The sequence below is a fragment of the Podarcis bocagei genome (genome assembly GCF_964188305.1).
Source record: "Podarcis bocagei genome assembly, chromosome: 11".
Classification (NCBI taxonomy): Eukaryota; Metazoa; Chordata; class Lepidosauria; order Squamata; family Lacertidae; genus Podarcis; species Podarcis bocagei.
This window is the reverse complement of record NC_138136.1, coordinates 4450165-4467400: the sequence shown is the minus strand read 5'-3', so window position 1 is coordinate 4467400 and position 17236 is coordinate 4450165. Positions and strand designations below refer to the sequence as shown.

The 17236-nt window shown below is 41.1% G+C and overlaps 2 long non-coding RNA genes across 2 annotated transcripts; one reads left to right on the top strand and one right to left on the bottom strand.

The window, feature by feature from the left end:
* The first annotated feature begins 4515 nt into the window (after window positions 1-4515).
* LOC308597846 lies at window positions 4516-16803 on the top strand. The gene is made up of 3 exons (XR_014013197.1): window positions 4516-4667; window positions 6508-6547; window positions 15341-16803. It is a non-coding gene; the product is annotated as an uncharacterized lncRNA (long non-coding RNA).
* LOC308597882 lies at window positions 7410-7899 on the bottom strand. The gene is made up of 2 exons (XR_014013248.1): window positions 7642-7899; window positions 7410-7586 (listed from the first exon to the last, which is right to left on the bottom strand). It is a non-coding gene; the product is annotated as an uncharacterized lncRNA (long non-coding RNA).
* Window positions 16804-17236: the final 433 nt, after the last annotated feature.

Sequence of the window (17236 nt, the reverse complement as noted above, 5' to 3'; positions counted from 1 at the left end):
TCTCAACTAGATCATGCATGACAGACATGGGGGGTCAGCCAAAGTTGTTGAGCATTTTTTCCGAAAAGGAAGGCGTTACGGGGGAGGAGAGTGGCGGAACCTCAGTTAATTAAATGCTTTTCAGTAATATCTGTGGATGCCCCCTCTTGGCTAGACCCATTGTGATAGACAGATGGACCTCCACCTGGACAACATTTAACATGGTAAGTCTACATTTGATGAAGAAGTACATAAACTGCTTTCAGAAAACCAAATAAATTTTATCTTCTGAAAATGTCAGGTAATGCTAAGTAATTATAACATAACTGCAAGTACTTGGCAATCATTTTTAATTATTTCAATGCAATTTTACACAATTTAACTTACCAAGCAAAACTAAATTATATTTATATCCAAAATATCTTTTCAATTCCCAAGTCATGTCGCAACCCATCATTTTTGGCATTTGAAAGTTTAAAAATTCAACATGTCCTTTGGGTCGGCATAGCTAAAAGTTCCTATGTCCATAAATAGCTGCATTCAAAACACACACATAGACCATCAGAATACAGTATATTATTTTGCTAATGGCAGGAACAATACCATTAAACTGCAGTGTGTTCCTTGAAGTGTTTATTTGTATAGCTGCCAGAGATGAGGTTTACATTCAGATGCAAGTGCTGACCAACATGGTTTGATAATTGATTCGATTTAAATTTTATTTTATTAGCATGGTTATACAACTGTTCTTTAACTTTTAAAAAATCTATGAAGAATACTTTTCAGAGATCTGGCAGGGTCAGGAAGAACATGCAACAGAGAATTAGCCTCAAATTCCATTATTAGAATTCAAATTGTTTCCCTCCAACTAGACCAGGCCCATTTTTACCGTATATACTTTTAATATTCAGGACTATGGCGTGGTTCACCAATTACTATTGGGTATGAAATTCTGCATCAACCTGCCCTGACACCCATCCACCCCACTTTCCCTTTAAATTGTGTTTCTCTACAGAAGACTGTAAATATAGGCTTAAAAATATAAAGACAGTGCTTAGTGAAATCTCAGAAATGAGAGTGGGGGCTAAGCAAGATTTCAGGTAAACACGCTGATTCACGTCTAATGTTAAGTCATTTGTTGTTTAACAAATCACACGTTAACCATAACTTGTCCCACACTTGTCCCACGTTAACCATAACTTGTCCCACACGGTTTCATATTGTGGTTTGTTTGTAGTAAACAATCATAGTTAAACTTACGGGCAATTTGAACACTCAAACTATGGTTTAATAAACCATGACTTAGTGCTTTGTGTGAAACAAACCAGTTGCCGGTTTATCACTATGTCCCTACCCTATGGCTAACCGAAACAGAATATATAGTGCACTAAAAAGTAAACATATAAGATAGGCTAAGTTATACAGTTAATATTAATTATACATTAATATTGAATTTAGAGAGGGACGCGGGTGGTGCTGCGGGTTAAACCACAGAGCCTAGGACTTGCTGATCAGAAGGTCGGCGGTTCGAATCCCCGCAACAGGGTGAGCTCCCATTGCTCGGTCCCAGCTCCTGCCCACCTAGCAGTTCAAAAGCACGTCAAAGTGCAAGTAGATAAATAGGTACCGCCCCGGCGGGAAGGTAAACAGCGTTTCCGTGTGCTGCTCTGGTTCGCCAGAAGCGGCTTAGTCATGCTGGCCACATGACCCGGAAGCTGTACGCTGGCTCCCTTGGCCAATAAAGTGATGTGAGCACTGCAACCCCAGAGTTGTCCACGACTGGACTTAATGGTCAGGGGTCCCTTTACCTTTACCTTTTACTGAATTTAGATGTGTTTTTAAGGCACATAATATTGTTATAGCTTTGGGGGGAGACCCACCCCCAAACCCTAGAAATGAATAAATGGTAGGATTTTGTTTATTTGGGATGTGTTGCAGAGGAATTCCTGGGCTGGCCTATGCAAAACAACCTGGCCAAACTAGGGCCATTAAGAAACAATTGAGGGCCATTGGCAATGCAAGAGAACTGTCCTCCCTCCTTGCCCAGAGGCAGGGGTGCCAACTTGAATAAAGTATTAGGGGCAGGTAAGTCTTGCCCATAAGTGTAGTATGGGTTGCCAGCACCTGGGGCGGGCACATGCACGCTGGCGGGGGGGGGGGGAGCGGAAGGTGAATGGAGCCTGTTGCATCAGCCCCGAAGGCCTGGCCCAGGCACAGCTTGGCTGGTGTCTCCACGGCTCTGGCCTTAATGATGGAGTCTGTAGCGGGGTGCATGGTTGCGCCCCCTCAGAAATCTGCCTGGCTCCTCCATGCTATGCACCTGACCCCTCCCCACATAATCAGTCACAAAACACGGCACATGCACACCATTTCAATGGCAATGCACATGTGAGCCGCCTCAAGCGAACGTAAGAGGGGAGCAGCCTGTATGCACAAAACGCATGGTGCTCCACGCATCTCCGTCGAAGAGGCAGCCCGGCAAGCCTCAACGCTTGCCGCTCTCTATCCCACCACCAATTAAAATTTCTTTTGTTTGAAAGTGCTTCCATTTTAGAATTAAAACACCCAAACCACTGTCCCAGTGAAACTTGATTGAAGCTTTCCCATGCTGTCCATAAAGAAAGGCATTCTGCCAAAATCATTAAGACACCTAAGGTGCATCTTATCAGCGTAACATTTCCAAAGTAAAAGATACACCCCATTAACAAGTCAATGAAGTACTGAGCATTGATTTTAAAATTACAGTCGAAGTTTTACGATCTAATTTATTTTAAATTTATTTAAAATGCTCTGAGATGATCAAGAGATTGATTTTCACTCTTAGTACATAGATCTAGAACTAGGAGGCAAAATAGCAGTTCTTTTGACAGCATAACATATACAGGTAGATTGTTTTTAGGAACGGAAAGTCTTCAGAGTTCAGAATTTGGGGTAAGCATATTTCTAATAGATGACCTTTCAGTATGGTTGCTCTGCAGCTTGCTGAAATTTATTTCTTAAGTGTTTTTGTAATACACTTTTGTTGAAAGACTTTATTAGTCCCCTGCCAAGAAAATTATTATTATTATTATTAATATCCCACCCATCTGGCTGGGTTTCACCAGCCACTCTGGGCGGTTTCCAACAAAATATTAAAATACAATAGTCTATTAAACATTAAAAGCTTCCCTAAACAGGGCTGCCTTCAGATGTCTTCTAAAAGTCTGGTAGTTGTTTTTCTCTTTGACATCTGGTGGGAGGGCATTCCACAGGGCGGGTGCCACTACCAAGAAGGCCCTCTGCCTGGTTCCCTGTAACTTGGTTTCTCGCAGCAAGGGAACCACCAGAAGATCCTCAGCACTGGACCTCAGTGTCTGGGCAGAATGATGGGGGTGGAGACGCTCCTTCAGGTATGCTGGACCAAGGCTATTTAGGGCTTTAAAGGTCAGCACCAACACTTTGAATTGTGCTTAGAAACGTACTGGGAGCCAATGTAGGTCTTTCAAGACCGGTGTTATGTGGTCTCAGCGGCCACTCCCAGTCACCAGTCTAGCTGCCGCATCCTGGATTAGTTGTAGTTTCCGGGTCACCTTCAAAGGTAGCCCCACGTAGAGCGCATTCAGTAGTCCAGGCGGGAGATAACTAGAGCATGCACCACTCTGGCGAGACAGTCTACAGGCAGGTAGGGTCTCAGCCTGTGTACCAGATGGAGCTGATAAACAGCTGCCCTGGACACAGAATTGACCTGCGCCTCCATGGACAGCTGCGAGTCCAAAATGACTCCCAGGCTGCACACCTGGTTCTTCAGGGGCACAGTTACCCCATTCAGGACCAGGGAGTCCTCCACACCTGCCCGCCTCTTGTCCCCCCCAAAACAGTACTTCTGTCTTGCCAGGATTCAACCTCAATCCATTAACCGCCATCTATCCTCCAGGCACTCAGACAGGATCTTCACCGCCTTCACTGGTTCTGATTTGAAAGAGAGGTAGATCTGGGTATCATCCACATACTGATAACACCCAGCCCAAAGCTCCTGATGATCTCTCCCAGCGGCTGCATGTAGATGTTGAAAATCATGGGGGAGAGGACAGAACACTGAGGCACCCCACAAGTGAGAGCCCAGGGGTCTGAACACTCATCCCCACCACCACCACTTTCTGAACACGGCCCAGGAGGAAGGAGCAGAACCACTGTATAACAGTGCTCCCAGCCCCTCTAGACGGTCCAGAAGGATGTTATGGTCAGTGGGGTCAAAAGCCGCTGAGAGATCCAGCAGACCTAGGAAACATCTCTCACCTTTGTTCCTAGCCCACCGGAGATCATCGACCAGTGCGACCAAGGCAGTTTCAGTCCCATGATGAAGCCTGAATCCAGACTGGAAGGGATCCAAATGGTCCACTTCTTCCAGGCGTGCCTGGAGTTGTTCAGAAACCACTCGCTCAATCACCTTGCCCAAGAATGGAAGATTTGAGATTGGGCAATAGTTGGCCATATTGGCTGCATCTAAAGATGGTTTTTTAAGATGCGCTTTGATAACGGCCTCTTTTAGCAGGTCTGGGAAGGCTCCCTCACAAAGAGAAGCATTCACCACCCTGCGAAGCCCATCACCCAGACCTTCCTGGCTAGCTTTTATAAGCCAGGATGGGCAAGGATCAAGGAGACAGATGGTTGGTTTCACTGGTCCAAGTAGCCTGTCCACATCCTCAGAGGTAACAGATTGGAATTGATCCCACACAACTTGACTAGACAGGACTCTAGCACTCTCCCGCCCCGGCAATGCCCCCACTGTGGAGTCTACCTCTTCCCTAATCTGAGCAACTTTATCTGCAAAAAAACTTTGCAAAATCATTGCAGGAGATAATGTGGCCCTTACTGGGCCCTGATGAAGCAGGTGGTTCTGCTAAATTGCGAACCACCTGAAAAAGTCTCCTGCTGCTGTTTTCTGCAGATGCAATAGAGGCGGTGAAGAGAGTCTTCTTCGCCATCGCTACCGCCACTTGGTAGGGTCGGCATGGAGCTCTAACCCGTGTCCGGTCAGCTTCAGAATGAGTTATCATTCTGGCATTCTAGCTGTCTCAGCAATTGTTTCATTGCACTCAGATCTGTGGAAAATCACAGGGCTGTCCAGGCTCCATGTAATCAGAGAGGGCACTTCAGAGCCAAACAGTCAATAGCCTTGGTTAACTCCACATTCCAGCGGGCCACCAGGGAATCAGCTGGAAGAATAGAAGAAGAAAAAGAGTTTGGATTTGATATCCTGCTTTATCCCGAAGGAGTCCCAAAGCGGCTAACATTCTCCTTTCCCTTCCTCCCCCACAACAAACGCTTTGTGAGGTGAGTGGGGCTGAGAGACTTCAAAGAAGTGTGAGTAGCCCAAGGTCACCCAGCAGCTGCATGTGGAGGAGCGGAGACGCAAACCCGGTTCCCCAGATTACGAGACTACTGCTCTTAACCACTACACCACAGTGGCTCTCAACCATCAACATGGGATAAAGCATCCCCTACCACTCTCTGGAAACCATTTGGATCCATTAAGTGGTGGGGGTGGACCATCTGAATCAGTCCCACCTGAAGTCCAGTTGTACCAGGAAGTGATCTGACCATGGCACTTCTTTAGTTTCGCTTTTACTTAGTGTTAGATCACCAACATCCATGTCTAAGGCATGTCCGTGGCTATGAGTTGGGCCAGACTTATTCAGGGACAGCCCCATGGAGGCCATGCTTTCCACGAAGTCCTGAGTGGCCCTTTGTAAGGTCATGTCGCCATGGATGTTAAAATCCCCTAGGACAACCAAACTAGGTGCCTCCAGGAGAACATCCACCGTGATCTGAAGCAGCTTGGGCAGGGAATCCTTTGTGCAGCGGAGAGGTCGGTACACCAAAAGGAATCCTATACTGCCCCTATTGCCCAGCTTCCAGAACATGCACTCAGAGAACTGGGTCTTCCCAATAGGATGCCTGGTGTAAACTCATGACTTCCTAAAAATTACTGCAACCCCCCCTCCCCGCCCACAAGGCCTGGGTTGCTGTGCGTAAGAGGAACCTGGTAGACAAGCAACGGTGAGGACAGGCCCATCTGCTTCATCCAACCAAGTCTCTGCCACGCATGCCAGGTCAAGTCCTCCATCCATGATCAAGTCATGGATGGCAGTGGTCTTATGAATCATTGACCTGGCATTGCACAGCAGCACCTTCAGATCATGTGGGTTGCTGATTCCCCTGCTGATTCCAGTATAATAGCTGACATATCTAGATTTCCAAATGAATTAGAGTGGATATCATTTCCCTCTTCTATAGTACTGCTGACTTCCAGGTAATCACATACCCAGCAACATTTGTCCAATGAAAATAGGGATATCCTAGGAAAAGTGGAACATTCCAGGATCAAATCAGAGACTGGGACAGCATCTCTAAATCAGGGACGTCCCTGAAAAATAGGGACTATTGGAGGGTCTGCTATACCTATTTATAGTTTTAAAATAATTCATGGTATCCTGATCTGCTAAAATAATTATGCTTTCTGTGTGCTATTTTTGTATTTGGCAAAAGGAAATGGAAGACTCAACCCCACAGCTACATGGGCATGCAGGTAAGGCAAATTCAGCGCTTAGCTTAGTGCAGGGGCGAAAAAAGGCTTTATTTCACCTGGGTCAGTGACCCAGTTTGGCACCCCCCCACACGCATTTGTGTACACACAAACACAGGCTGGAAGCCTCAATGGTGCCCCTCTAGAGGCTTCACCTGGGGCAAAAAAGCCACCAGCTAGCATCCCCAGTACCCCAGTAGCCATGGCTCTGCTTAGTGAATGTGTTAGTTTGACTATTGTTTGTTCTGCATGAAATGTACAAAGGGGGAAATGCCATGTTTTGCTTAAAATTAATTTCCTGTCTTTTTAAATGCTGCATTTGAGTTTGGCAGTGGAAAGATGGTGATGGCGATGATGGTGATGAATTCATTTTACTCCCTTTCTATTAGGTTATTAGTTCTGTAGGAAAGGCAAATGGAAGACAAAGGGCTGTATTGCCGCAGAGCTTATCACCCTGACACTATTTTTCAAATAAATGTACAGTGCTAGGTAAAATACAGACACCATTCCAGAACATAGCAGACAGAAGTATAATTATGTTTTACAAATTCTTTGGGAAAATGTAAATTGAACAAATTCTAGCAAAAACCAAGAAAATTGTTTATTGGTTGATTCAAATAGCACCATCTGGTGGACACACAATTTCCTATTTTCCCTTGGACAGAACATTTCCCAAATGTTTTTATTAATTAGAATTGATTACTTGTGTTAACCACAGTTCTAAACTCCTTGTTCAGAGGCATCCCCTCTCGCGCCTCCATGCTCCAGCTCCAGTGCTGTATTGATTCAATACTCGTATGTCACCCATTACTGAATGCACAAGTTAGAAGCTGATAATGCGAGCTACAATTGTATTGAAACTGACAGTTTTGCTTTCCCTAGCAATATAATTGTATCCTGGGTGTATATGTTGCTCTGTATATTCACTTTCTTCTTTAAGTTGACCATGTTTAATGTCAGGTCTACTTTCTGGTAAATTAAGCTTCTTTTTCTTAAACAGATATCCAATTCAGAAGCTTTCTACTAAGCCTTAAGCTTTAACCTTATGCTGACTTACTTAGAAAGTAGAAGCTTTCTAATAAGCATTAAGATTTAACCTTATGCTGAGTCCCACTGAACTCACTGGGATTAGTTCTGAGTAGACATATATAGCATGCCCTTTAATACCAAACTTACGATTGTCTTATGCCTATCATATTGTAAGTTAAACTGATCCACCAAAAATGAGCTAGTGGTTTTTGCATACTTGGGTATAGAGAAGTATGTTAGTTTTCACATCAGAAGAAAAATAAATGTTTAGAATGCCCTGGCAAGAACCTATGTTCAGTGATCAGTTTGGGGAAGGTTATTTCTTAAATTAAACTTAAAACAAACTTAAAACAATGGAGAGACCTGGTCTGAACAGAGACATTGGATTCTTATCTCATTATACATGACTAAACCATTTCTCACCTTCCCACCCCTTGCCTTTTCCTGTAAGACCTATTACAGTCGTTAAGAGTCGTCAACAGGCTCATCAGGCTCATCTCAGCTATCTGCCAATCTCCGATTCCCACCACCCTTCTGAGTAATACCCCTCCCCACCTTCTCTATATATAGAAGGATCTGGCAACTTCTGTTTCAGTGTATCTGAAGAAGTGTGCATGCACACGAAAGCTTATACCAAGAACTAACTTAGTTGGTCTTTAAGGTGCTACAGGAAGGAATTTTTTTATTCTTAAATTAAGAATGCCCTAAGTACTTTTCAAAAGGTTCTTTAAAAATGTATAAAACATGGAAAGAAAACATAGAAATAGCCTGGTAAGCGAGATGCTGAACTTTGGGAAGGAGGCAAGAGGGCTCTGACAGGGTCCTAGAATCCTCCCACCTCCTTCTCAAAGCCCAGTTAGCACTTTCCCAGCTTGGGGGGAAATGTCTAGCTTTTTTGAAAAATTGGACTGTCTTGCTGTATCAGGTACCTATACCTTCTCAAAGGTTTCCAGTCTTTGGTGTGAAAATGCTAATGACTCTTAAAGAGAGATGGAAAGATCTGCCAATTTTTGTTCTCTCAGTTTTTCATTTTTCCAATACAGTGGTACCTTGGTTTTCAAACGTCTCCATTGACAGACGTTTCAGGTTTCAAACGTCGTAAATCCAGAAGTAACTGCTTCAGTTTTCGAACACTTTTCGGAAGTCAAACATGCCACACAGCTTCCGTATTGAGTTTTCTGTATCGTATTGAGGCTTCTGTATTAGGTTTTTTGGTTTTTGAACGTTTCGGAACTTGTACGGTCTTCCAGAATGGATTACGTTCGAAAACCGAGGTACCACTGTATTAAATTCTGTTCTCGACATTTTGTAGCAATTTGCTATAATTACTACTTTAAAAGCCTCCTGAAAATTCATCACCATTTTAGTGCAAATTTCTCCGAATAAACACATCTTTATATGCTGTTGAAATCAAACCTTTATTAGGCATTATGCAAATAAAAACCATAAAAGAGAGAATAACATGTAAAAGCCTTGAGATATATATAAAAAGGCAGCAGTTGGCTACATACATATATATATATATACATATAGAATCAGTGGTTTTCCTTGTTAACCTGCTCCTTGGAGGGCTGCTACCAAAAACTCAGCTACCCCCGCCGTTACCCTTTGGTCAACGTCGGATAGGCAGAATCCCACACATTCACCTTGCTGGGGTTCCAGACCACCCAAAAGGGGGGACAGCACGCGTTGACGGAGCGTACCGTACAATGGGCAGTGGAAGAGAATATGCTCTACAGTGTCCGGGACATTCATAGAGCATCTGCAGAATCTCTTCTTTCTAGGGATGTTTTGATATCTTCCCCAGACAAATGCTGAGGGAAAAACATTCAACCGGGCCAGCATAAAAGCCCTACGTTGGGCTGGGATTATTAATTTAGTGATGTAATTGGCTCTGCTATCTAAGATATTTAAATCATAGAATATGGGGGAGCAAATTTTGTTTACAGCTGCCATAATATTTTGTCTCTCGACATCCTTTAGTCTTGTTAGGATATTATGGAAAATGTATTGCTCGTTAGAATTGTACAGGGGCTCCAGCTCGATGCCTAAAGATTCAATCTTTTTTTCGAGGAACTGATACCATCTTGATTTATAGGAGTCTTTGAGCAAATCAGCGAGCAGGCTTGATGGAGAGCAGCGAAAATGGCAGCGTAACCAGTACTTTATTGAGGTGGACCAGGCCCAGTATTCCATTGTGTGTATACCTATTTCTGCACACATTGTTTCATATTTGATCACAGCTGGGAGTCCAAGAATACGTCTCAAAAAGCTGGAGTGAATCTTTTTTAAGTCACTGTTATATGCTTGGACCCATAACGGGATTCCATAGAGTATCTGGGCTTGCACTTTTGTTTGAAATATCTGGTTGGCCGCAGGAATAAATTGATTACCTTTCTGATAATAAAAACGGGCAACTGCTGATGAGGTGCACTTTGCCTGTTTTATGGCGTTTGTGCGATGATTTGCCCACCCTAAATTGCTCTGGAATAAAATTCCCAGATACCTATAGATTTTTATTTGTTGGATTTCTTGCCCTCTTATTTTCCATTTCTCTAGTTTCCAACCATTCGAGAAGACTAAGATTTTTGTCTTCTCATAATTTATAGAGAGTTTATTACATTCGCAGTAAAGGATCAGAGAAGATATAAGACGTTTCAGACCCAAACTCGTTAATGATAGTAGGACTGCATCGTCTGCGTATAATAAGAGAGGAACTGGTTTCTGATTAAGTTTAGGGGCATGTGATTCTATTTTTTGAAGGTGATCTGGCAAGTCTGATAAAAATAAATTAAATAGAAAGGGGGCAAGAATACACCCTTGTTTTACCCCTTTCGAGTTTGGGATGTCTGATGAAAGGTGACCTTTGGTGTTAAGTTTGACTTGACAGACATTGGAAGAATATAGATTTTGTATTAAAGTCAATAAGCGCTGATCAATTTTTAATCCTGCAAGTTTCCTCCACAGCTTTGGGCGGTCAATTGAGTCGAATGCACCACGAAAATCTACAAAAGCAGCATATATCTTAGATTGGCTTTGGGATCTATATTTTTCAACCAAATGCATAAGTACAAGGCAGTGGTCTAATGTAGAGCAACCTTTGGAGAAACCTATTTGTTCTTTCCCTGGTAAATTTAGATTTTTCATCCAGGTGAGGAGTTTAGATAAAAGGTGCTTAGCGTAGATTTTCCCTATCACTGATAATAAGCTTATCGGTCTATAATTCCTTGGTTCTTTTGGGTCGCCATTTTTAAAGATTGGGATAATTATTGATCTTAACCATATCTCAGGTATGATCCCATCTTTGTCTATGAGTGTAAACAATTGAGCTAAGGGTTCTGCCCACCAATCTATATAGGTCTTGAATAGTTCTATTGGTAGACCGTCTGGCCCAGGAGATTTCCCCGATTTGAAATTTTTAACTATCTCTCTAATTTCCACTTCTTCTACCCTTGGCCACTCCTGGAGTTTATTGATTTTATTTTTAGTGGTCTCATTTCCTTTAAGTTCACTGTGTAGATTGTTAAATACAGATGTAAAGTATTGGGACCATTTGGATTCTGCAATTGGTGGTTGGATTAATTGATTTTCGGCTTTCAATCCTCCGTACACTAGGTTCCAGAACGCTTTGTTGTTTTTACTCTGAATTGAGTCGAATAATTGTAACCATTTTTGGGTTGCATATTTCTGTTTCTTTTCGGCCAGAATGTGATGATATTTTCTTTTTTCATCAAGATAAGAGGGCTCTAGTTTAGTGCGATTATTTTTAAATGTTTGGCGCAGTTTTCTTTTTAGCTGGAAACATTCATCGTCAAACCAAGGGCTAGCGCTATGTTTAAGTATCCAAACTTTAAGTGGAGTACTAAGCTCTACAAACATTTGAAAGATTTCATTATAGATTTTCTGAATATCACTGTTGGGATTAGTGGTCTTTAAGTTGGATAGTACTTGTTTTCTCAGGTTGGCTGTAAGTTTTTGCCCCACTGCTGCACTCATTTCCTGGGACCATTTTAAATGAGTCTCATCTTTATATGCAGTTTTGACTAATGTACACATTCTTGCAAGCAATTTCTCAAATAAAATGCAAGTTTATGTTATTTTCACTAATATCTTCACTTTTATACACATTTTCCCCAAATATATTCATCTGGAGCCTCCTTTAAATGTTGTTGCCCACTTCTTATCTTAGTGTAGCGATAATATTATGCAATTACTGGGAGAGTTGCCTGTAGGCAACATGACTGATGGAAGCTATGCCATTTCTAAAAGCTTCATAGGTCTCATGGTTGCTGTTATTCCACTGGAAAAGCAGTGATGGGCTGAACAATGATTCTTGGTATAACAGAGTATGGTCAATAGCGTTGGCTGAAAATCCACCAAAATCCACAACAATTGCTCCCCCCAAACCTCCTTTCTCAATCTCTCACTCTTCACAGTCCTCAGAGGTTGATGCAAAGACTCAGGGGGTTGCAGTTGCCAAGGTTACTGGGTTTGCTAGCAGCTTTCCTATTTATTTATTTTTGCACCATTCTGACACTTTTTCCATTCTTTTCAGGCTTTTTTGTTTTTTTTTATAAAATTTTTTTATTAGTTTTACAAGTTTTTTATAGACAATACAAACAAATAAAAAGACAAACAAACATGTATAATTTCATATCCTTTTTTTTCATAAACCTCACTTCTCGGACTCCCCCAAACCTCCCCTTTCTACATCCCAAATTTCAAAATTATTTCAGCAAATCCTAAATTTAATCTTATCAAATATATTCCTTCATTATTCTTTTCTTTAACTTAATCTTTTATCGCTGTAATCTCCTTTTCTTTCTAAAAAACCTCAACATTTTAACATTCATCAATTTTGTAGTATTTCTTAAGATAGATTTTAAATTTCTTCCAATCTTCTTCCCCCGTCTCTTTCCCCTGATCGCGGATTCTGCCAGTCATTTCGGCCAATGTCATATAGTCCATCACCTTCATCTGCCATTCTTCCAGGGTGGGTAGATCTTGTGTCTTCCAATACTTTGCGATGAGTATTCTTGCTGCTGTCGTAGCATACATAAAGAAAGTTCTATCTTTCTTTGGCACCAATTGGCCGACAATGCCCAGGAGAAAGGCCTCTGGTTTCTTAGGGAAGGTACATTTGAGCACCTTTTTCATTTCATTATATATCATTTCCCAGAAAGCCTTAATCTTCGGGCACGTCCACCAAAGGTGATAGAAAGTACCTTCAGTTTCTTTACATTTCCAACACTTATTGTCAGGCAAATGGTAAATTTTTGCTAGCTTGACTGGGGTCATGTACCACCTGTAGATCATTTTCATAATATTTTCCTTTAGGGCATTACATGCCGTAAATTTTATACCAGTGTTCCACAACCATTCCCAGTCAGCAAACATAATGTTATGACCAATGTCCTGTGCCCACTTAATCATAGCTGATTTAACTGTTTCATCTTGTGTGTTCCATTTCAGCAGCAAGTTATACATTCTTGACAAATTCTTAGTATTGGGTTCTAACAGTTCAGTTTCTAATTTTGATTTCTCCACCTGGAAGCCAATTTTCCTGTCTTGTTTATACACCTCCATTATTTGATAATAATGGAGCCAGTCTCGTACTTTGGTTTTCAATTTCTCGTGACTCTGTAACTTCAACTTATCTCCATCTTGTTCCAAAATTTCCCAATACTTTGGCCAATCAGCTTCCATATTAAGTTTTTTCAACGCTTTAGCCTCCAAAGGTGACAACCATCTAGGGGTTTTGTTTTCCAACAGATCTTTATATCTTATCCAAACATTATATAATGCTTTTCTAACAATATGATTTTTGAAGGCCCTATGCACCTTAACTTTGTCATACCATAAATATGCATGCCAACCAAACGCATTATTAAAACCTTCTAAATCCAAAATATCTGTATTCTCGAGGAGCATCCACTCTTTCAACCAGCAAAACGCTGCTGATTCATAGTACAATTTTAAGTCCGGCAGGGCAAATCCCCCTCTTTCCTTTGCATCCGTTAATATTTTAAATTTTATTCTGGGCTTTTTGCCCTGCCAGACAAATTTCGAAATGTCCTTCTGCCACCTCTTGAAACAGTCCATCTTGTCAAGAATTTGCAATGTTTGAAACAAAAATAACATTCTAGGCAATACATTCATCTTAATAACTGCAATTCGGCCTAACATTGACAGTTTCAAATTTGACCATATTTCTAGATCTTTTTTAACTTCTAACCAACATTTCTCATAGTTGTCTTTATACAAATTCAAATTTTTAGATGTCAAATGAACCCCTAGGTATTTCACCTTCTTAACCACTGTCAGACCTGTTTCATTCTGGAACTTCTCCCTCTCCATGACTGTTAAGTTTTTTCCACTTTTCAGGCTTTTTTGCGCCTTTTTTGCAGTTTAAATCACTTTATTTAATTAAATAATTATTTAATTATTTCCTGGAACAGCCTGGAACTGGTGCAGCAAAAAAGAAGTACCGTAAAAACTGTTCTACCCTCCACCTTTGCCAGTGCAAATGACTGCAATTTGTTTTAATACTGAATTTTGTGACTTTACTCCATTCTGCTGTTCCCTGGCCAGGACTTAGAACTGCTGTTACGTGGAACTTCGTACCAAATAGTAAGTAAATCTCTGAGACATACTCCAAAAAAAAGGTGTTTTTAACTGAGGTACTGGTGTGTAGGGGGGAACTTTAAAAAACAAAAAAACACACAAAAAACCCAGTTGCTGGCACTTACCAGTTTTCAGGTGATTTTTATGTTTTGCATTGTGGAATAATGGCTTAAAATCTGGATACTTCAAAATCACTTAATTTATCTCCCTTTCATGGTTACTATTTCGTTGGTTCTTCATGGTGAAGTATGAAGGACTAGTCTTTCTGAAATACAGTCAAACCTCGGTTTTCGAATGTCTTGGCTGCCGAATGTTTCGGAAGCCGAACGCCGAAAACCTGGAAGGGAATGCTTCCATTTTCAAATGCGCCTCAGAGGTCAAACAGCTTCCGAGGTACATTTCTCCATTTTTCCAATGGATTTTCTGCCAGCCCTTTGACCATTGGATTTCGAATGTTTTGGAAGTCAAACAGACTTCCAGAATGGATGATGTTCGAAAACTGAAGTTCCACTGTACAGCAATTGGGAGCATTTTCAGATGGCAGGGATGGTTGCTAAGAAATGGTGGCAATTGTCAGCTGCTTAATCCACTATTTTACCTTTTGGGGCAGACAGCATATTTGAATTTTCTATCCCGATGCCACAATGATTTCTACAGGCTCTTTTTCCAGGAGGGAAAAAGAGATGGCCATCTGCAGCAAAACTGAACTGTAACTATTCCTGTGACTGTAATTTGTTTTTAACTGTTTTTAACATGGTGTTTTGAATTGCTATCACCCACTCTGGGGCGTTATGGTGAAGGCAGGTAAAAATTTGAATTATTAATAACAACAGCAACAGCTATAGCAATTCTTAAGGTGGCCATCCTCAAACAAAGGAATTTCAAAGCATGAAACTGCTGAATTACAATTAATCAGGAAATTCAATTCAATCACCAGTGACTTAAATCAGACCACACATGTTAATTAGTTGACCCGATGCCCCATATTTGTCTTTTCAATTGTCATGGTAACTGTTTGTCTTTTAAGTAAGTATCACTATTTACTCTTTTTGCATTTTGTTTGATCTCATTCCTTTCCATTCCATTCTCTAACCATATGTGTGTATATGCCTCCTAATTTATGATTACACCATTCATTTTCAGATATTGACTCTTGGTTCACGTTTCCTTAAGACCACACTCTTCTTCATTCCACCTTCCAACCATGTATGTGTATATGCCTCCCAATTTAGAATAACACTTCTGGCCCATGAAATATTATGTGATAAGAAATTGTTAGTCTTTAAGCTACTCCAGGACTCTTTGTTGTCTTTGGCTACTCCCTATGCTGAGGCCTCATTTGGGCAGTTTTGGGGTGCTCCATCATTACTGAGGGTTTTTTCTGCTTCTGCAAACCTTTAGGTTTCCCCAAACCTATTGATATCTCCCTCATTTGTGTAGATAGTGCCGTTTTGGCATCATAAAGAATGGTGCTTGAATAATTCATATTTACTTATAGTAAAAATAAAAATAAAAAGGTAAAGGACCCCTGGATGGTTAAGTCCAGTCAAAGGTGACTATGGGTTGTGGTGCTCATCTTGCTTTCAGGCCGAAGGAGCCGGCTTTTGTCCATAGGCCAGCAAGACTAAACCGCTACTGGCGCAACAGGACACCATGACGGAAACCAGAACGCTCGGAAACACTGTTTACCTTCCTGCCACAGTGGTACCTATTTATCTGCTTGCACGGGTATGCTTTCGAACTGCTAGGTTGGCAAGAGCTGGGGCAGAGCAACAGGAGCTCACACCATCGTGGGGATTCGAACTGTCGACCTTCTGATAGTATTGTGTGTGTGTAGAGTAACCAGCCTTAAAATGTGATAATTCAGAGAGCACAAAGTGAAATATACACACATTGCTGTACCAGTATGTTTGAATACATCACTGAACTGGTGAATTGGTTATGCCAGAGCTTTCGAAACTGTGCCATGACACATTAGTGTGTTGGCTGCTGTGTGTAGGTGTGTCGCATGAACGCTCCTTGCACTCCTCCCAGGACTGGAAAGGGGTTATTTTAACTTCTGGTTTGCTAGTCAAACATTACTGTATTGTGAGGTGATGCATGTCTAAAAATTGTGTCACCAACATGAAAAGTTTGGAAAGCTCTGGGTTATGGTATTGAAATAACTATGAATATAATCAGCAAGTGAGAGATAATACTCCTGTAGACCATTGCATATTATCACACCAATTCTTGTGATCGCCATATTGCAAAAGATGCCACTGTAATCATTGTAACTGCTGCAGTTTAAAAATCCTGTTAGTACGGCAGTATTAAAATTATTAAAATTATTTGACTTTTGTTAACTTGGTAGATGAAAATTTGGTGAAAGAAAATATCATTAAACTAAAGAATAGAATTATTCTACATGTGAACTGTCAGTAGGTTTTATTAATTTGTTACTGCAGTTATTTTTACTAAATTCTGAGCACACTTTTCTACTTCCAGTGGCTTTTAAAAATACTTGCGCTTTTTAATATGGCCGGAAGATGGCAGTGGATGGTGTTGAGGAGTACAGTATTCTTTATTTTGAACCTCTTCCCATCAGAGCAAGCAATAAATAAATAAATAAAATACAATGCACTTGAGATCAACAACAAAAAATAACATTTGCACCAGTCATGCATACATAAGGAAATCTGTTTTAAAGATTTCTGAAAGTTGAAAGATACAAAATGTCCATACATCTTGAGGCAGTGGGAAGAAGAGTTCGCAATTTTTAGTGAAAATAAATGAAATTTTGGGCAAAAAATAAATATATCACAATTCTTTTTTGTTAACTTGAACTTACTTTACAGCTGCAATTTTGCACTCGTCTACCTGGGAGTAAGCCTCATTGAAATCAGTGGGAGACTGAAGCATGGATAGAGTAGACATGGGTTGTGCTAAGGTTGCAATAGTGTGCATTCTTAGTGTGCATACTTAGCAGGCATAATCCCAAAACTTGTGCTATCAGTTACTTATCCTGTGACTGAACAGAATTGAGTTAATGGTGGTATC